A 22,746-nucleotide genomic window follows, 5' to 3' on the forward strand; every position below is an offset into this window, starting at 1 on the left:
CTGCCTGATTCTACCAGAAGCCCAGCTGACCTGCTGTCAGAATACTGGGATGTCTGCTTCCTCATATAAGGTGCTTGTTAGTATCTGAGTGTGGGGACTTGTCCAAGATTAAAGGAAGAATTTGATGATGGTTTTTGTGCCTGCTTGCTAACAAAGTTTAAAAAGAAAAAAGTTTAAATATCCCTTCATTTGCAAAATAATTTTTTAATTGAGATATAACTGACATAGTATATTAGTTTCAGGTGTACAACATAATAATTCGATATTTGCACGTCAGTGAGGTTTATATGTGTGGCAGAAATTGATTTAAGAATGGCTTTTATCATGACGACATGCCTGGGGGTGAGGCGGTGGGGAAAGAGATGCAGAGGCTCCACCCTCCTCTAACCCCACGTGTTTAGCAGCATTTATCACAGGAATGTGATAATTACGACTGGTCAAGTTGGCTTAGGTCAATTTGCAACCCACATCTTCAGCGGTATTTTACAGCTGTTCTTGAGGAAGATAAAGAGTAAGTAGGTCCTAGTGACTCATGGAGAACAGCAGGAGGTAAAGTTTTCCCTCAAACTTGTCTTCTGATCTAGTTAAGGTTTCCGACACTCCAGACTTCGTGGTGCCTTTTATCTGCTTCATCTAGGAACATGGTGGACACAAAACTCTAGGACTCGGGTTGTCCAAGATAGTAACTGCTATTTAATAATGGAGAATTCTCTCAATGGTAAATGTAAGTCAGGCCTGGGGAGTTCAGCACAAAGGATCACAATATTATTTTCAAGTGTGATTTTTGGCATAGAGGTCATTGGTACCCGAGGTCAGGATGGGGCCACAGGAGGAAGATAAAGTGATGAAACTTCAACTGTAGCATCATCACAGAAAACGTTCCTCCTGGCCAAGGCACCCCCTGAGTAGAGTGGTTGAGGCATCCTCCTACACAAATGGTTTGAGCTGATGAAGGGGGATTCCTAGAAGATAAATGATAGCCCTTCAGGAGAGGTCAGGTCTCCAAAGGCCAGATGCAGGAGGACACCTTTAATTACGGGACCGAGGAAGGTGGTATCCATGCAGACTGACTGATGTATTTTTACTGATCCAGATGACTCTAAAACACAGAGATATTATCTTTGCCCTTACATTATTGGGGTTGCTGGGCCTCCCTGACAGCATATGCCCCAGTAGAGTCCAGTGCAGATATTCCCCACTGGCTAACTGCATGGAGGGAGAGGTAGCTACAGGTGGCTTTGTCTCTTTTTCAGTTTGAAACATTTGGGGGCAGATGAGTTGGCATGAAGCAAACTTAATTACATGTTAACTTCAAAGATGGAAAATACCATGTACGGTAAATTCCATAATCTGCCAGGAAGGAAATTATTCATGTTGACCTAATTTTATTTCTGATCTACCTACCATTGTTTAAAATAAAAATGTTGGTGCTTGACCTTATAATTCAATAATTTTATTAGAAAACAGTTTTTTAAGTGGAAATACACTGCAGAATGGAACATGCCTTGCCCCAGTTACATATTTTATAAGTAACTGATAATTATGGATAGTAGGTAGTCACTTGGTAGAGAACTTAAAATCTTTTTAAAAAGAAAAACTATAGAATCAGCCATTTTTGTCTTTATTTAATTGCTCAATCTTTTATTTTTATCATTATTATTCATTTTATCCTTATTTAATTTCTTGGTCTTTTATTTTTTATCATTAACATCATTATTAATCACTGTTTTTTACCTCCTTGTTTTCAAGCATTGATTCAACCTAGTTTGTGTCTAAATTTCTCGTGAGATGCAACATTATTTCACAAAAACTTTCTGGTTTATTTTATTTAGGTGCTTAGGGAACACACTGAAGAATAGAGATCAAAAGAATTTTGCTTATCATTCAATCTAATCCCCTTACTTCAAAGATAAAGAAACTGGTGTCAAGAAAACTGATACAGCTTATCCAAGTTTGCACAGCTGCTTAGTGGCAAAGATAGACTTAGAACATAAATCTCATGACTCCTGGGCCAGGACTCCTTCCCCCAAACCATACTGCTCCCAATTTCCCTGTCCATTTCGTATTTTAAAATATTGACTATTCTCCTTTGAGTGAATATAGACCTTCGAAAAAATTTTGTGTTAAGATGGAATTTTCCTCATCCTTACCCCTTGCCTTTTCTCCTCTCCTCAACCTTGTGGGATCTTTGGGAGAATTTAAAAAGAGATTATTTTTCTTTTTTCTTTTTGCTACACTTAATAAGAGTCAGAGACAGGAGATAGCCAATATAAGCAAGATTTATTTGTCTTGTAGATGCTGCAGTTTGAAGCATCTGAAAGACAGAAAGGTTTTAAGGTCTGCTAAGACTTCCAGCTTGGAAGCCAGTTCACTTAGGTAGGATCTTGAGGACAAGGCAGAGAATAATAACGCACCAAGGGGATACTAGAGGCGGAGTCATGGAAGCAGAACATGGAAGCAGAGAGAAAGAAGGGAACTGGCTACCCATTCAAGGAGAACCTTGTATGGACTGATAGGAGAGCTGGGGCTCCATCCTTTAGGCCACGTGATTAGGTGATTGGCAACTGGAAAAAATCTCTTTCTGGTAGTAGGCTCTAGGTGTACAGTTATGAACCTAATGTAAGAGTTACATTGAAAATTTAGGCACATTGGCAAGTGTGGGTTTTAATAATACTGCTGAATCCTGTCCCACCCCAGCTAATCTGGGCATTCCCAAAATAGGACTTACTATTGCTGTGTCAAGCTGTCCCATCGGGCATCTGCTTAGGAAGGGTGTGGAGAACTGTACAGGGTACATAACTGGAGCGATGCTTGGGGACTTCCTTTCTTTTTTCTCAGTCCATCCCCACCTGCTGACTTCTAGACCATTTCACCTTATCTGAGCATAAAATACTTTAAAGGTTGTAGCTTTTGGTATTAAACAGATCCAAATTCTAATCTCAACTCATTCCTTCCTAGTTGCGGACAAAGTTTAACTACACAAATCTCAATTTTCTCATTTCTAACATGACATTATTAATATATGCTTTATAGGGTTGTTGTGAGAATTACATAATATGGGTAACTGTATGGTGGCTACTCAAGATGGCTGTTCTCTTTTACTCTCTGTACATCTCCTGCTGAACCAGTTCCTACTTCACCTACACCCTACACACATGACTATCCCATCTTCTTAATCATGGGGCATAATCAGTAACTACCAAAGTGCTTGCCCCCTGCCTGAGCCTCTGGTTTCCCCGGTAACTGATAAGCCAACCTGACATTAATTCCCTCTGTAAGTGGTAGCCTCCTTCTCCCCCAAGTAGTGACGATTTCTGCCTGCAGACATACATGGCGGGGTGTTGCTCTGGGAGTTTGCTTCAGACTGGTAAGATTCCATATCCAATAAGTCGTTGATGTCTCTACCTCCAGGCTCTTTCTTGGGTCTTGCAGCTGGGCAATTCCAGGGCTTCAGGCCTGCGGGGTACAGTCTAACGGTAACACATTTGCAACAGTGCTTGGCACACAATTGTCAGTAAATGGTGACTTACCTTTCTGGCATACTGAGGAGAGGAGGGACAGAGATGAACTCTGGCCAAGGGGAGGCGAGATGGGGGTTGGTGGGAAGGGCAGGAGTCTTCTTACCCTTGAGTGGAGGAGGGCTGGGAGATGATAGAGATGCCTGGTAGGAATAGAGTTGGCAAGAAGAAGGATGGATGGAGAGAGGAAAAGGATAGGCAAAAAGGATAAGGAGGAAAAAACAGACAAGAGCCCAGAAAAAAAGAGCCAAAAATGTCCATGAGCAGGTACAGGAGGTGCTTTTCATAGCCCCTCGCTACTGAAAATGACCTTGAACTGGCAGCATGGGCCTCCCCTAGCAGTTTGTTAGAAATGCAAACTTTCAGGCTCCTTCCCAGAACTTTTGAATCAGAATTCACATTTGAACAAGATCCCAGGTGATTCCTGTGTCGATTAAATCTGTTGATGTTGTTTTCATCTGCTGGGGGTTGAACAGATTCAAATCAACAGGAAGGCCCCTGGGGCTTTGGGTGATTTCCGCCCCCCCCCCCCCCGAATTTATCAGGAAGATTTCCCAATTGAATGAGTTGGGTCCAGGATCCAGGATGTGTCACTCCCCTCGGTGACACTCTGATCTGGACAGAGTTTCTCCAAGTCAGAGCCAGGCTCTGAGGGATTCTCAGAACTTCTCAATCCGTATTGAAAGTATTAGGTGTGGAGGAACTAGGAAATGGAGTGGTTAACATTCTTTCTCTATGGAGGAAACAGAAAGAGAGTTAGGATTGTCTTTAGACACATCTGATCACCCAGGGAGGCACCCTGCCCTCCAGGCATTCTGCCACCTGCCCCTTCAGTGCCCAGTGCCCTTCCTTGCCCCTGAACAATGGAAGCACTTTTGTCTGTGCCCTGCATAGAAGGTCTTCCTCACAGGTGCCTGGGAAAGAACACTGGGCTCCTGCCCTCAGACAGCCACTTCCCTTCCCTCTTCACTGTTCCCTGCTCCTTGACATGTAATAGAGGCTTCATATTGTGATATCAGGTGCCCAGGGTTTCCCAGTGCAGTGGGAACTAGCACTGTTGCCTTCTGGTGACTATTCCTACCGGATTGCACCCCTAAGTCATCAATTAGGCAGCTGATGGCAGTGAGAGAAGTTGCTGGCTATAAAATAAAGTGTTGCTCCACTTGCCGCATTAAAACAAGGGCAGCCTCTGCTCAGACCTGCCAGTTGTCAGGGCCCAGGGTGGCCAGATGCTCTTTATTCCAAGAAAACTAGAAGTCCAGACTTTGATGTTAAATTTTCTGATTTTAAAGGCTGACAGTGAATTCATTTTTTTTTTTAAACCCTGCTGCTCATCTGAGGGCTGGATGCTGCCTACAGGCTGCCAGTGTATGACGTCCTTCCTAAGTCTTTTAAGAGAGGAAAATTGAAATTTCCACCAGACTGGAAGTAGGCAAACGAGACACAGACTCTTGAATTGCCTCCTGCCCTGGTGATGCCTGCCTGACGAGGATGAAGATGCTGACTTACCTTTCTAGATGGACACAGTTTGACTGAAATATGGTTGTCATACCCTTTTCACCGCAACTAAAGACAAAAGTACAAAACATTCAATAAGTCACGTACTATGGTATGAGGTGAGCCTGTCATTAATGAGCTGATTAATCATTGTCAGCCTCTTGTCGTGTGCTGATACATGAGTAACGTATGTTCAGAGTATTAATTGCATCCCAGCTAGGATTCCTTTGAGGCTGTCACCTGAAGGACACCGTGACCACAGAGGTCCACCTCATGTTACTGCCTTTTGCAAAGCAATAATGGGGTGCACAGCCAGGTGTAATTTAAGCACATCGTCATACAGGCAGTGGGTGGTTATGGCTGCACTGCTGTAGCTGTATTGCTTTCAGCTTTAATGGGAATCTTTATTGAAACAGAAACCTAATTCCATTTAGGTTAATAATTTGCCCACTCAATCTTTCTTTCCAGAACCAGCCTGATCTTTAAACTTTCTGAGGGGAAACTGGTAGTGATTCCTCATTGCAGGTAGATCTTTCGTTAGATAAAGCAGGGTTAGGAAAGACTTACATTTTCACTCTGAGTCATTTTGATTGCTTTTTTTCATAGTGAAAGTATGGTAACTTTCTCTTATCTCTTAATGCAATGGTACTAAAATCGTGGTGTGTTTGTCTTCTCAGTGGACCAACCTGAAGTTCAGGAGTGGGATGAGCTTGTATTCAGGTATTGAACCAGGACTATAGCTATTCATCCCTACTCTATGCTTTTAATCAGCGCTCCCCAGGTGTGATTAATGGCAATGAAAATAATGTATGGGGGCTGAAAGGGGATTCTGAGAATATGACAGCCTGGATGCAATTTTCATCTTTCCGACTCCCAAACCCCAAGTTTCTTCCTCTCTGGAGGCACACAGCTGCTAATTCCTATGGGTGACTGGGTACGAGTGAGGCCTTGGGCTTTGGTGGGTTCCCAGCAGAGAGAATTGTGAGGTTCCTTCTCCCAGTGGGCCTAGAAAATAATGTCAAAGGCCAGGAGTGAAGAATGGAAAGCAGTCAATCCCGGGGAGAGGTGAACTTTTGGGACTAAAGTCAACAGAAGCCCTGTGTGACGGTGCTGGACTTCCCACTCAAGGAGCCAAGGAGATGCTGAATGGGGACTGGGTCCTCTACCCTTCAGCTGAAGCAATGTGAGAAGTCTGGAGGGAGGGGGTTCCTGCAGCTCCTGTAAATCAGCCTGTGGGGACTGAGATCGCGTCAGCTTCTGGCATCTGTGGGACTCCCATTACCTGGGACTCATAAACCATCATGTCCTAAGATCTAAAGAGCCCACACAGAAGAATACCATACCATTTAAAAGGGGTCAACAGCCAGAGAGACAAAGCAAAATACCTTCCCAGCAAGCTGAAGTTGTGAGAGGCGTGTCTGATTAGGGAAGGGGCAGGAATCTATGCTTACATCGTCAGTAGCAACTGTTGGTGGGCAGAAAGGGAGGGAGAAAAAAGAGAGTCCAAAGGTCAAAGGAAGGATGGAAAGTAAAATGATTTTAAAGCTCTCATCTTACTGGAGTGAGGGGAAATCAGAAGAGAGGTGAAGCATCTCTGTGGGGAAATGATGCATATTGGTCAGGACAATGATACTTTGTTTTCAGAAAAATATATGCAAATTAAAAAACATCTACTTAAGCAGTTAGTCTCCCAGGTCACCTCTCTTGCCCCACACAGGATGAGTGGCCCTTTATTGCCTCCTGGCTGAAGACTGTCTGAGAGATTGAGCCAGGGGGATTCTGGACTCAAGGATGCCAGGCACACTGAGCAAGGAAATGATGCTGAAAATGGGGAATAGGAGGAAGATTAGTTACAGAAAGGTTGGATCCCTGGGCCCTGGCCTTCTGTGTTTCATCTCCCGGAACACTAGCAGCCATGGTTATCCCTCCCAGGAAAGGAGTTAGAGGTTCCCCTTCGGGGGCCTGACCAGCCCAGGGGAGAAGACCCACAGGTGTTGACAGTCAGCAGCCCCCAATGGAACAGACAGCGCTGCAGGGAAGCCCACCAGTCAGCAGATTCCACCCACACACTGGGCTCCTAAACTTCATCTAGTGTATCACTCTTGACTATGAGCAGACAACCCAGATGTGTGAGCAAATCTAGCGTGAAAGGCAGAGACAAAATAGGAAGAAAAAGAAATTTAGAAAAAGTATAGGTGACAGCAGAAAACTTAAAAAGCCTTCACTATCTCCAGAAAGAAAAGATACTGTGTTCAAGAAACAAAAGAAGCAATTAGAAAGAAACATTTAGAGAACAATTAATAGAGATCCATTTTTAATTGGAGATTAAAATTAGGATAGCAGAAAGGAACAATTCAAGAAAAGAATTAGAAGTGTTGTCAATGTTAGCACATAGAAGTACAGGACTCTCAGTTTCATTTGAATTTCAGATAAACAAATTTTTTTAGTATAAATATGTCCCAGTTTTAGTCTCAGACTTAGTTTGTCTGAAATTAAAATTCACCTGGGTATCTTATATTTTATCTAGTAACCCTAGTTGGAAGACAAATTTGAAATCTCCAAGAAAATAGAACAGAGAGAGAGTGGGAGAGAGGAAAAGAGAAGATAATACAGTTCAAAGATCAGCTGAAGAACTCCAGTATTTGGAATGATAAGGAGTTTTAGAAAAATAACAGAGAAAACAGAGGGAATAAATCATCTGGGAAATTTCCCAGAACTGATTGAGAGAGTCTATCCAGAGCCAAGCACAAGGATGAAAAATCTCTGAAAAAGCATATCACTGAGAAATTGCACAGCACTGAGGATGAAACAGTGAAAGATCAAGCCACACACAGAGGACCAGGAAGGATACTGGCAAAATTTTTCTACAGAAAATAATGGAGAAATGTCTTCTGATTTCTCAGAATATTTATTTCCAGTGTAGAATTCTACACTCCAACTGAACAGACCATCAAATCTGAAGGCAGAATAAAAATTCTCTTCCAGAAACTTCAAGATCTCAAAAAACTTCCACATAGCTTTCTCATTGGAGGATGTCCTCCATCAAAATGTGAGCGTTAAACCAAGAAAGAAGATAAGGACCACAGGAGAGAGAGGCAGGAAGACCCTGAGATGATAAAAGAGAGAGATCCGAGGAAGGTGGCAGTTCAGCAAGCTTAGAGAATTATCAGTCCTGACTGGAGCAGGACAGAAGATTCCAGATGGGATATCTATTTGAAAAAGATTAGTTTTATAGAATAGCTGAGGTTTGGAAGTATTGAGATGAGATTTTAATTCTGTCAGAGTTTGGGTGTGAATTACTGATTGGTACACAGGAAAATTAAGAAAGGAAGAATGTGAGAAAGTGATTAACCCTAGAAAAAACCAAAGATGTACAAGAAGGAAATTTAATCATAGTTCATATCGTGACTTAGTTGGGAATAATATTTACATAGTCATAATAATGTAAATCAGTATTAGTTAACAAAAATATAACCACATGATGTGAAGAAGAGTGTGTTTGTATGTGTGAGTATGCCTGGCGGGCATGCACATGCCTGGGGTTGTTTCTGTGTGTAGAGTTTGTGTAGGCAGGTAAAGAAGCTAAAACTCATACAATAGTTGAAAGACTCTACATGATATCAAAAACTAAAATATCAAGAAGTTGGAGGGAGGGTGTAGCTCGTGGTAGAGCGCATACTTAGCATGCACAAGGTTCTGGGTTCAATCCCCAGTCCCTCCATTAGCTAATTATCTCCCCTGACTAAATAAATAAATAATAAAAGTAAGATAAAAGAAAGAAATAGCTGTATAAGTGTGCCATTTAGACACAGAAAAGCAAATACCAGAGAAACAGATATAAAAGTTGTAAGTTGTTGTCTTCTAGAGAGTAGGAATTGAGGAGTAGGTAAGGGCAAAGGTGTGGACTGCTATTTTGTAAGTTTTATGGAACCATTTAACTCTTTAAAACTGTTTACCTTAATAAAAAATAAAGTTTAAACATTTGAAATGTAACCCATTTGATTTTACATGGAATCTAGCAATATATCCAAAGAACAGCATCCTTGACTAGGCAGGATTTATTCAAGGGTGAGTCAGTATCAGGAAATCTATCAACATAATCTATGAGAGCAACAAACTGAATTTTAAAAAAATGATCATATCAATAAAAATATTTTAAACATTTAGCAGCAAATTTGAAGAAAAATGATAAAGTTTATAAAAACTATATTAAAGACTACCAAAAAATAAGAACAAATATTATCCTAAATGGCAAAAGGAAGATGGTAAGAGATTTGGTCTTGAGACCAAACTGAGAGGTAACAGCTCCTAGCATCATAAAGAACTTTTTTTTCCTGTGAAGTTAAGAATTTCAAACTCTGTCTTTCTTAGAGTCCCCAAAATGTGAAGGATCACCTGCATTAGAAGTACTTCTCTTAGGGTCCCAGGAGTCTACATTTCAAAAAAGAGGCCCAGGTAATTTTGTTTTGGATTAGCTTTGAGAACCGCTGCTTAGGCCAACAGAAGTTGCCAAAGGGTTCAAACTGAGATGCAACAAAATCAGATTTTCAACGACCTCCTTCCTTGTGTTCCCCCAACCCACCCATCCCCACGTCGTTATAGCAGACCAGGAGGGTTGTCACTTTAAGTCAACCACACTACTTCTTGTGGAAAAGTTGGGTCACATTGCCATTCAATGCCAGAAAACTTACTGGAAGTGGCCTTGGTTCCTGGAGCATCATGCTTTGTCTAATTCACAGTAAACAGCAAGATAACATCTTCCTGGGACTGGGAAATTAATAAATGCTGAGTCACGTCTGAAAATCTGAGTTGGTCTATCTTGGCTTTGAAAGCTTTGTTTTTAAAAAATTCCAATGACAAAACTTAAAATAGCTCTCAGAGGTGATCAGTGCCATTGCAGATACTGGAGGAAGTCATCTGGGCAGAGGGAGTCCTCCAGGTAGGTATCCAAGCCCAGCTGCTGCCGTTTTCATTCAGAACCCGGTGACAGCGGTAAAGCAGATGGGCCATCTCTGGAGATCTGGGAAGCAAAAGCCCTAGAGAGCCACAGGGCATCTCAGGAAACTTAAACAGCAACAACGACAAGAAATCATCTACAATGACAACAAATCGTCTGTCTGATCAGGTGATTTCATGGAGAGCAAAGGAAATGACCGAGGGGACTTAGTGAAGCCTTCCCCAGCTGTGGGAGATGTTTTGAACAGGAACTCTAGGCAGTGGTTCTGAAACTGAGCATACATCAGAATCACCTGGAGGGCTTGCTCAACACGGATGGTTGAGTCCCATCCCAGAGTTTCTGATTCAGTAAATCTGGGTGCAGCTCGAGATTTGGCATTTCTAACAAGTTGCCATGTGCTGCTGCTGCTGCTCTTGGGGATGACACTTCAGAAACTACTGCCCTGTCGTGGGCGAAGGAAATCTGCTCGGCAACATCTTTTTTGCTCAGCCATGGCCCTGTGGACCCATTGAAGGAGAAAACTGGGGATGCCAGTGGGACAAATGCTGGGGCCACACCCAGAGATCCTCTTGAGGGCAAGGAACAGACATGTGCCTATTTGGCCAGATAATTATGCACCAATTTACATCAAATAAAGCACAATATCTGATGGGTGACCATGATTGCTATAGCCACCTTTATTAAGCACTATCTGTATGCCAGGCACTCCACAGACTTTTGATCTTCACAGCAGCCCTACGGCTCCCTCCATACTGACCTTGCCAGGCATGTCCCACCCCAGGGCCTTGGCACAGGCTGGTCCCTTGGCCTGAAATTTGCTTCCCTCACTCAGCTCTCTCTTACTCTCCTTTCAGGTCTTTGTACAAACACCACCTTGTCAAAGAGGTCTTCCCTGGCCACCCCCACCCCTGCTCCAAAACTTCATTCCCCGCTTCATGGCTTTATTTTTCCTCCTGAGCAGTTACTACTAACATTCTATATGTTTTGCTTGTTTTGTTTATTATCTGCTTCCCTCATTAGCATGTAGGCACCAGGGCAGGGATTATGTCACTGTTGTTTCCCTAGAGCCTGAAACTGTCTGGTATGTAGTTAACAGTCTACAACTTACTGGCAAAATGAACAAATGAAACTTTCAGAGGGCCAAGCCTTACTTTGCAGGGACGTGCAGAATTTGGTAATGTGATGATTAGAGCCTGTCAAGTAAAAAGCATTCCCATCTGGCATAATCTCCTTAGTGCTGTTTAAATGTGAGGGAGGAAAATAAGTAGAAATGAGAAGAAAGGATGGGAACTGGGGAGGTAGGAGTGGCGGAAGGCTGGGCTGAGTAGAAGCCCACCTCGGCCTTGGGAGGGTGCTGCCCTTCAAGTCTCCTGCCAAGGGTGGCTATGGGCAGGTGGGTGTGTCCCTGGGGCTCTTCCTGGGGGAAGAAAACAGCTGCTGCTGTCAGCAAGCGAGGAACACCCTGCCCAGCCGTGTTGCTGGAAAGCAGGATTGGTTTCTGTAATGACACAGAGGGTTAGTTGAAAGAAAAAAGCTTTTCAAATAGCCCAACCAGCTGACCCTGGAGGAGACTAGAACTAGGTTTTCACCCAGAAGTGGCAGCTGGCGCAGCAACACCGTGGCACGGAAGATGCAGGATCAGGGAGAGGCCGGCCGAGAGCCAGCAACCAGACCCCTGAGGCCAAAGGAAGAATCTAGATTATGATTTAACTGCGTAAACAGACTCAGTTTGATTGGAAACACTCTCCGATAACCTCCATGCCATGCGGAAAATATGAAACATTTCCTCTCTTGGCACCTGTTTCTAGAGAACAGGCTGCGGTGTTGACTACTTTGTGATAATACATAAATTCAGTTCCTTAATGAACTCCAGGCAGAGTCCCCGAGCCCTGGCCAGCGGGGCTTGTCTCCTGTTTGAACGTGAAAAAGAGAAAGTGGCTGAACGGTTGAGTTGATAGCGCCGTGCACACCAGCAGGTGTGTGGGGCCTGCTGTGCAGCCCAGCACCCCAGGGAAGAAGAGGGAAAAAATAGAAAATAACGTGAAAGCCAACAAACAGACTTTATCCACAACGATCAACTTGATTCAAGCAATTTAATTCCACAAACAGTAGTTGGGGGATTCTACTCAGAGTGGAAAATCCTTCTCTAAGTAAAAGCCGAAAGCGTGATAGTGATGACCGGGTCCCCAGTGTTAAAAGTCCTCAAATTATCTGGGAGGTAATTTGGCAAACCTGACTTCCTGTCTCCAGCAAGAGAGCGTGGAGGACCTACTGTGGATGCAGAGTAAAGACTGCAAGGGTCCCACCGCTATCAGTGGGGATGCTGAGAGGCGGTAAGCTGAGGGGAGCCAGAGGGAGAGCTCTGAGGCTGAGGGCTTGGTCTAGGGAGTGGAACTGCTGATAGAGGTTGTTTAGTAAAGAGCTCCAAGGTTAAACACATGGGAACACATCAGGTGAAACAGTTAAACCGGCCTCTTTGCTGTATTCTTCTGTAGCTAATGTGCACTGGGCATCTATGAGAGAAAGGACCACAGAATAGAGTGTTTCTTGAATATTTGACCCTACAAGCCTTTTTTCAAAGAACCCACATAAGAATAAAACTGCTGTACATCCATGTGTCCCCTGCGTCTGTGCGGGGAAAGAAGGCTCTGGCTACATGTGCTGTTTATAAACAGATTCTACTGGACTAGCAGAGAAAGACTTGTCACCACTCTACTAGTGAGTTCTTGAAATGGATGTTAAATTCCTTCAAGACTCTAAGCCTGACTGTGACAGTGACCTGGAGAGGATGCCTCCCTCCAGATGGGAGAGCTCCAGCTAGGCCTTTCCTGGATACACTCTCGCCCTGCAAAGCTTTGAACCAGACTTGCCATCAGAGTTTGTTTGTTTGTTTTTTCTTAAAGTGCTGTTTGCAACTTACCAAACTGATTTTATCAATCTCTAAAGCGTTGCAATTTGAAAAATACTAAATTCAATCTAAACGTAAGCATATTAAAAGACTTATACCTCTTCTTCCAAAGAATTCCATGCCCATTATCTCGTGGGGTATAGAGGGCAGGAGAGGCCTTAGGGCCAGGTTTTTTCTTCAGGAAAGGTAGCTTCTTCCTAACAGTGTCTTTGTGCAATACAAGCTCTTGACTAGGCCCTGCTTTTGGAAAAGAACAGGGAAATCTGTGGTCAAAACTGTTATTAAAACAAAGCTTTCAAACTTTACCTGTGATTCTGGGTTCTAATGGTGAGCTGGGAACAGTTCACAGCTGTTCTCCATATTCGTTCTAATTGAGATCACAGGCGAGCACCTAGATAAGGGGAAAGACCTGGGTTCGATCTACACTTCTGGTGAGGCTCCGAGGCAGGCACAGGGTAGGCAGTCTTCCCTAAAGATGCCGTTCCCTCCCTTCGCCTCCTATTTAGTGTCTTAATGCCACTTCCTTGACACAGAGCCAGGCTCTGCGCTGAGGGAAAAACGGACCTAAGGAATCTGACCTAACTCCGGACCCCAGATGGCCTCCTGGTGCCTCAAGAAAGGTAAGTAAGATTAGTGATTTTAACAGATTTTCTTGCTACTTTTCTGTCATATCAGAAAGGCCTGAGTCTTAAGGGACCCCCAGGGTGAGGTTCCCCAGGTGAGCCAGCATCTCCTCCCCACTTTTGGTGCACAAAATGCGCAAAACAAAAAAATTTTTTAAAGTAACAATTGAATGTGATATTTTGCAAAGTACGATGGTTTTCCAAAGTTTAATTTCGAGTCATCGAGAAAATATTTGTGTTCTCAGTTTTCCTTTTCTATTCTCTTCTCTTCTTGATTCGCTTGACTTCCTTCTGAGCATTTTGGCTGTGGCGTTCCTCACGATATTGTCCCTTGGAGTCATAGCTGAACTATAAAATACAATTTTGTTGTTTGGAAAATTAAAAAGAAAAATAGAAGTGCAGTAATGGGGCCTGAGGAGCAGCGGGAGAGAGGTGGGATGGTGGCGGGGGCTGAGGAGAAACTGTAGCCTAGGCGGAACGGCAAATGCATCACTGTAATTTCAAGACTGAAAAGAAGTGGATTTTACTGTGCCAAATCGGTTTAACCATTCAAATGATTGTTGCTCCCCTGGTGTTGGTAAAAACATACGAAACAAAAGGAGCCGGATTCACATGGACTTGAAACCAGGAGGGTACCCACAAAGTCTGCTTTGGTTTTGCCCAGCGTTATGAATCCTAACATACCGATTCTACTGTCTGCAGAAACTAGACGGCAGAGCCGGGTGATCAAGGGGGGGGCTGCCACTGACTCACTGTGTGACCTTGGGCAAGTCATTTGACCTTCCAAGCCTCAGTTTCCTCCTTTATAAGTGAGCATCATTCTTAATTGTACTTACCATTTAGGACTGTTGTCAGTATTTAATGAACTAATGAATGAGAAATTACTAAAAAGTCTGTCATATGGTAAATGCTCAATAAATTTTGTTATAAAATTCTGTGCAAATAGAGATACTGCAAGTAAACCAAGATTGAGTTTTTGGCAGAGTTCCACTGAAAGCCATGTGAGAGAAGGCGGGCAAGGGGAAAATTGTTGTAGGCATTTTGCACAGCAGATTTCAATCAGGAGCCATTTGCTCTTCGGGAGCCATTTTCAGTCTGAAGTTTTTTTTGTTTTTTGTTTTTTGTTTTTTTTAATTGAAGTATAGTCAGTCTACAATGTTGTGTCAGTTTCTAGTGGGACAGTAGTTTGGTGTAGCCATTATGGAAATTCCTTAAAAAACTAAAAATAGACTTACCCTATGGTCCAGCAATCCCACTCCAGGGCATATATCCAGAGGGAACTCTAATTCTAAAAGACACACGCACCCCAATGTTCACAGCAGCACTATTTACAATAGCCAAGACATGGAAATGACCTAAATCTCCATCAACAGAGGACTGGATAAAGAGGTTGTAGTTTATTTATACAACTAAATACCACTCAGCCATTAAAAAAAGAATAAAATAATGCCATTTGCAGCAACATGGATGGATGTGGAGATCGTCATTCTAAGTGAAGCAAGCCAGAAAGGGAAAGAAAAAATGTCATAGGATAGCCTGGAGGTACTTCTGGTTGTCACACGGGTGTGTGTGGGGAGGAGGGGGTGCTACTGGCATCGAGTGTGTAGATCCCAGGGATGCTGTTCAACCTCCTACATTGCACAGGATGGCCCCCAAAACAAAGAATTATCTGGCCCCAAATGCCAATCATGTGAGGTTTAAAACGAAATTGACCCAGCACAGTCCCTTTAACATCTCAGGTCTAGAGGTTGTACTTTCCTTTATGGCCAGAAAGTTGTAAATGAGATCTCAAGAGAATAAAATAAAAATATCCAAAAAATAAAACTGAAAAAAAAAGTATCCAATTCCCTAAGCGTTAAACAGTTTTTGCAGAGTGGCAGCAAAATTAGGAAATGCTGATTTTAGCATCATTGGAGATAGAACCCGGGTATTCATCCACGATGGTTCCAAGCTTTCAATGTTGAGGTGAATTGGTGGAATCACAGAGGCCTGCAGGGATGGTTAGACTAATGAAAACATGGACTTGTTCTGAAGAATTTCGTTTGGTGGGAAGAGAAATTTTCGATGTTATCTTGGGTCCTGAGATAAAAGCAGTTATGCTGAATCTTGAAGAGAAGTATCTTGATTGATAATTCCATAGGCCTATTTAAAAATAAATATAAATCAGGGTAGATCCTTGTAGGAAGACTTGTTTTGATTCATATTCGGGTTCTGCATTCAAGAATTTAACCAACTGTGGATTGAAAATACTCGGGAAAGAATTCCAGAAAAGTTTCAAAGAAGCAAAGCTTGAATTTGTTGTGCTCTGACAACTACTTACATAGCATTTATATTGTATTAGGTATTATAATTAGTCTAGAGATGATTTAAAGTAAACAGGAGGATGAGTGTAGGTTTTATGCAAATACTATGCCATTTTATATAAAGGACTTGATCATCCGTGGGATTTTGGTATCCGAGGGGGTTCTGGAACCAATCCTCCATGGATAGCAAGGAACAACTGTACTAAACTGTGTGTGATTCTCCCGGATTTGCACAAATCAAATCCAAAGACTTTGGAGATTGTTATTGACAGTAGCCCCAAAGAGGGAACTGTGTCTTTATATCTAGAGAACCTCTTACTTTCTTCAATCTGTGATCAAAACATGAGACAAAGCAGAGAAATGGCTGAGAAATGAGCTGGCACGGTGTGGTGTCACTGACTGTCAGGCGGAGAGAAAACCAGGCAGCCACAGAATTTCTAGGGTGCAGGTTGGCAGGCCTGGCAGCCCTTCAGGCCATAGCCTCTTTGACCTTTGCCTGAGTTGCCTAAAGGCCATTCCCAGAACTAGTGGAAGGGAGGTTAATGGAGGGCAGGGCTGACCAGGAAAGGAGAGTCGAACAAAACCTGCAAAATAGCACATGACCTTCACATGTTAACCATTATACCTTATTCCTTTTCCTGAAATCCTCCTAAAGTTTTTCTCACATTTAAATTTCTGTTGGAGCTTAACCAAATGTATAACTTTTCCAATGGCAATTTAAAATTGCAAACATTTCCAAAGGATACAGAAAATGAATAAGCCTCTCGGTGGGGGGAGGGGGTAACGGCAGCAGCATGAGGGGCACTCTGACCTTGCCACTTTACGAGCAGAAGGCAGGCGTGAGCTTACAAAATAATGTTCCAGAATATCCACAGGAAGTAAATAAAGATTACCCTGTTGAATGCTGTGCTGTAGTTAGCAGTGCCGAGAAGTTTGATTACACGGCCACCTTTGTTGCAAGAATGGAAGTTTGAGTGATCGTTGATAGAGGTGGGCTGAATGAAATATTTCAAAGCTAGGACGTCCTCAGAGCACTGAAATTTTTGGTCATGGAAGGGAACATCTCCAAGTAGATGACTTTATGATAAGCATTATATTTTGATGCGCTCCCAAACTGACTATGATATCATAATGACCTCTACAGAACATTTAGCTCTGGAGAGGCTCTGATGGAACCCTGAGATCTGTATGTTCAGGAAGAAGTCTCCTTGATGCTTACGAGGTGAAAATGGCATGGGACCATGGAATAATGCATGATAGTGAAAAAGAGCACTGGACCAAGAACCTGAAGACCAGTCTGGCTTCTTGCTTACTGCCCTGCTGATGTCTCCAGCCCTTTAGAGTTCAGACCCATCAGTGAAATGAAGATGGATGCTGGCATCTGCTGGGTACCCTACTGGGCTGTGAACATTCGAGAAAATCTCATGAATCGTTGACTAAACAACCAGTATCTTATGTTCTTGTCAAAAGGTAATGAGGGTTAGAATCAAATTGTATTCTATTAAGGAAATATGTTTATAACCAAATTACTCTCTAAGAACTTCATATTTCCTGACATGGTCTTTCATTTCTCTCCTAATATAAAATTTGTCAGGAAGCCTATGTTTCACCGAGTAGAAAATTGCATAGCCAGTAAATATATTTTAAAATGTCTTATTTTATGGCCATCTCCTTTGGTCATCTGGATGTGGCCTTTTGGAGGGCATCTTAGCCAGAGATCTTATTGCAGGAGACAGAAACTCATCCAGGTTAGCTCAAAAAAGAGAGAGCTTGTTAAAGAAACAAAAGCAAAACAATAGCCAGCCATCTCACATGCATCCCAATCAAAGCAGAGCCACTCCTCACGCAAATGAGTTTGGGAGACCTCCAAAAACAAAGTAGTGCTTCTTGATTTTTCAGGGACTTCATGGCTTATTTTTCTCTTCTAAACACCACAAACCCACGTGCTACAAAACTAGTCCAACCGATACGCCCAAGTCTGATTAGTCCAATAACCACGGACTACACTTTCTTAGTCTTTTACTTTAATCTCTTTCCTTTTTCTTTCTTTCTTGCCTAGAATATAGATGCAATGCTATTTTCTCCTATCTACCTTTTTAGCATTTAAAGCTCAGAGTTCATGCCATCAAAGCTACAGATTGACAAGCAAATTTGGGAGTGTGCTTTCACAGAACCACTTTTTGTCAAGTTACTGAACATCTTTGTGCCTGTTTCCTAATCTGTAAAATGGGCTAATATTATGTATTCCCAAGCATTGTGCTTGGTCCATGATGCTCAACATTTGCCATTATCATTATTAATTTAAAAAAGGTTAATTTATGAAACTGACCAAAAACATGCATTGGACTGCATCATCCAAACATTGTATCAAGTTCTAAAATAAGATAAACACTGTATTGAGTTTGTTGGGTAAGTTTCCAGAGAAGATGACTTGACCTAGGTCTTGAAGGAAGTGACTGAAAAGACTTGATAAAGAGAGACATTTTGGTTTTCAATGACTATGTAACAAACTATCCCAAAACTTAGTGGTTTAAAACAACAATTATTTATTTACTCACAATTCTGAAATTTGGACAGGGCTTGGCAGAAACAGTCCATCTCTACTCCATGTGGTTTCATTGGCTGGACCATCCAAGATGGCCACTTTACTTACAGGCCTGGCACACAGGTGGGGCTGGCCAGGCATCCTCTTCCCACGTGGCCTCTCCATGTGGCTAGCCTGGGCTTCCTATCATCGTGATGGTCTCAGTGTGGCCTGTTTCCCCAAAATGCAAAAGCAGAAGCTCCCAGACCTTTTTAGTGTCTGGGCTCAGAAGTCCCAGAACATCATTTCCACCACATTTGATCAGCCTAAGCAGTCACAGGACCAGCCCAGCTTCAAGGGGAGGGGACTGCACAAGAGCATGAGCCCCCAGAGGTGTGGTTTACTGTAGTCACAGATGAAAGAGACTGTGACAAAAGACTAACACAGAAGCTTAGGGGAGACAGTAAATGCAAAAAACCCAGGATAGGCTGGGAAGAGCATGAGAATTACAAAAGAGACTGGCTGGTTTGAAGGGTAGGAACAGAATCTGAGGGTTTATTTAACTCTAAGATAGTTCTGTCGTATCACCTATTCTGAATGAAAGGTTCAAACTAGAAAGTAACAGACCCACTCCTCACCCTCTCCAAGTGTCCCTGGAAGCTGTCATCTTTGGGGAATTTGAATCATCTCTTCCTTCCAACTCCAGGTCAAATGCACTGAACTCAGCTTTTAAATTGGCACACACACCAGCAGAGCTCAACTCTGACCAAGGCTCCAAGTTCATCCCCATGGCCACTCTTTTTATCACTCACCATTAGCATTTTTTCCTCTCAAATTTTCCCCTCTATTTCTGTTTCCTGAAGCAGTAAAACCCTTAATTTTCTGCGGGCTGCTTATTTTTCCATGTGCGTGGATCTGGGAAATTTCCTGAAGCACCAGCTTTTGGTTTGGTTGACCTTGGGTGTTGTTTGAGGATCCGCTTTATGCCTCCATGGTTGCCTGGGCCGGGTGGAGGATAGGGGTTGACAGAGGGCAGGGCTGAAGTTGGTGGAGGGACACGGTGATGGTTCTTGATGTGGTCACTTAGCTGCGGCCTCCAATTTATGCACCAGTGCTGCTCTCCTGCCCTAGAAATGGCCAGCTCAGGCCTTCCTTCTGAACCTCCCTCTCTTCCCGAGAGGACTGATGGAGCCCTGTGAACAGCAAGGCATTCCCACCACAGAGAAGTTGTCAGCATTTATGCTGGGGTTGGTGTGGGGCTGCCCTGAGGTTACAGTGAGAAGAAGGTCAAGGCCTCTTCTGTTCACCGAGGCTGCTTCTGCCTTAGCCTCCATCTGCCCCCATCTCTGCCACCCCACTCTAATTCTGCCACTTAGTTATCTGGAACTTAACACCTCCCTCCCCCTTTCTTCATTCTGATCTTCAAACTTCCCTCTGATGCCTTCAGAATACCAGGGTTTTTGTTTTGATTTTGTTTTTAAATACGCACAACTTCATTTTAGAGCAGCATTAGTCTCAGGGTTCATTAATTAAGACATCACACTTAACCAGAACGTGAACTCATTCTTGGCTGCATCCTGCATGCCTGGCACAGAGCCTGGTGCAGAATAGGAGCTCAAGCCATAGTGGCCAGATAGGGCAGGACTAGCACCCTACGGGGAGTCACAGCCCTGCTCACTGTTTGCTATTCTGCTTCCTGAATTTGTCCTTTCAGCCTCTTCTCTCATCATAGCCTGTATCAAGGAAAACAATGAATGAGTTTCTTAGAAACAGCTTATGTCAACAGTCAGTCTCCCTCCCGCCCCGTCCTCTGCTCAAAGTAGTGAGGCTGTAAACAGCTTTCATCAGAAAACTGGCACTTGGAAAGTAAAAATCCAATTAGGGAGCTGTGAAATGACTCAGGAGAGTGTTCTCAGAGAGCCAGGAGGGAGCACACACACAGATCGGACAAGAACCTGTAAGATGTAACCTTTTGGAAGACAGCATTGAGTGTGAATAGTCAGTTTACTCATTTACTCATTTACTCTAAGTTTACTCATTCAGTGGCTACTGAACTGCTTTGGAGATGTCTTCCTGTGCCTTGTAAGACTGCTGGACTGCGGGGATTTACCAAGGGGAAAGTCTAGCGAGTTCCTCAGGGAAGTGTTTTAGGTAATACTCTTTTGCCATGTGTATTAATCTGCTCAGGCTGCCGTAACAAAATATCATGGACTGAGGGGCTTTGGGAACAGAAATTTTCTCATGGTTCTGGAGGCTGGAAGTCTGAGGTCAAGGTGCTAGCAGGGGTAGTTCCTTCTGTCATGAACCCCAGGGATCTCTTCCTTCTTATAAGGACATTGATTATATTGGATTAGCCCTACCCATATGACCTCAGTTAACCTTTTTTTTAAAGAAAATTTTATTGAAATGTTGATTTACAATGTTAGTTTTAGGTGTACAGCAAAGTGATTTAGTTATACATGCACATACATATATGTATTTTTTCTTTTCTGATTCTTTTCCATTATATGTTATTATAAGAAAATTGAATGTAGTTCCCTGTGCTATACAGCAGGTCTTTGTTGTTTATCTATTTTATATATAGTAATGTGTGTCAGTTAACCCCCAATTCCTAAATTATCCTTCCCTGCCCTTTCCCCTTTGGTAACAATAGTTTGTTTTCTATGTCTGTGAGTTTATTTTTGGGTTGTAAATAGAAGTTGTATCTTTTTTTTTTTTTTTAAGATTCTACATATAAGTAATATCATATGATATTTGTCTTTCACTGTCTGACTTCATTTAATATAATAATCTCCATACCACATCTTCTTTATCCAGTCATCTGTTGATGACATTTAGGTTGTTTCCATGTCTTGGCTGTTGTAAATAGTGCTGCTATAAACATTGGGGTTGTATATGTCTCCTCAAATTAGAGTTTTCTGCAGATATCTGCCTGGGAGTGGGATTGCTGGATCGTATGGTAACTATTTTTAGTTTTTTGAGGAATCTCCATACTGTTTTCCATAATGGTTGCACCAAACTACATTCCCACCAACAGTGTAGGAGGGTTCCTTTTTCTTCACTCCATCTCAAGCATTTATTGTTTGTAGACTTTTTAATGATGATCATTCTGACTGGTGTGAGGTGATACCTCTTTGTAGTTTTGATGTTTATTTATCTAATTAGCAATATTGAGCATCTTTTCATGTGACCTCATTTAACCTTAATGGAGTGGCCCTATCTCCAAATACACTGTCATTCTAAGGTACTTGGGGTTAAGACTTCAACGTACAAATTTTAGGGAGGACACAATTCAGTCTGTAATACCCTGTTTGCTTGTGGAGATGAAGAGTAGCAGAATGTGCCACTCCACAGTATACCACTTTGGCATAAGGATTACTTTGAGTTAAAGGCACTTGAAACATAGCTTGTGCAAGAAGGGTGTGCTGACTGTGCCTTTCTTCCTAAAAGCCTGAGATAAAACTCCCATGTGAAAGATGCACTCCCTGTACCTAGAGGAAAGAAACATTCCTGTCACCAGAGATGGGGAATTGAGGCTGAGAGAAATCTGTACAAACAGATCTTGAAAGGATAACCCTCATCCCCGTCTCATCTCCACAGACACTTCAGCTACTTTTCCACAATCATTCCTTTCTGTTCAACCTAGTATTTAAGCACTTAGACCTGATTTTTGGGTCTTCATTTTCCTATGAAGGCTCCTATGTGCATGTAAAGATATTTAATAAAATTTTCATGATTTTCTCCTGTTAATCTGTCTTATATCAACTTAATTCTCAGGCTCAGCTGGAGAGTGCATAAAGGTAGAGGGAAAGTTTTGCCTCTCTGCAGAGGCTTGCTAAATACTATATGTTGGATGAAAAACAAAGTCCTTTCTCCCCATCACATACTCTTTGGGCCAGTTCCTAGGATTGTTGAAACAGAAATGGGCTGCACACGGCGGGGGGAATGGTACAGGCTGCTCCAAGAGAGGATGTGTGAATACGGACACCATTCCAGAGTCCTTGATTCTATCTCTGCTTTGCCTCTGTCTCCCTTGAGATCATTTGATTCTTTCCTTGTTGTGTTTGTCAAAGCAAAAGAAATGAGATTTGAGTCATTTGATGGGAGTAGGGGAGGTGCAGGTAAAAACAGTGATCATTATAATCTTTTCAGAAGCTCTGTGGGTTTGCCTCTGTGGAGACCCCATGGGAGGCTGCAGTACAGTATTTTCATTGAGCTTAGGGCAAGGAATTGGCTTGTAGCTACAGTTTCCCTGCAAGTCTCAGGATACATAGCAATTCTAGTCTTTTGTCTTGACAAGTATCTTGTGTGGTATTAGAAGCCAAAGTCATGAATGAAGGAGAGGCTAGAGCATATTGTCATGGGGCACTGCCAACTTGCTGTGTCACGGCTTGCAGCCATGACCCTGCTGTCCAG

This window comes from Camelus dromedarius, chromosome 6 (assembly GCF_036321535.1).
Source record: "Camelus dromedarius isolate mCamDro1 chromosome 6, mCamDro1.pat, whole genome shotgun sequence".
In the NCBI taxonomy this organism is placed as follows: domain Eukaryota; kingdom Metazoa; phylum Chordata; class Mammalia; order Artiodactyla; family Camelidae; genus Camelus; species Camelus dromedarius.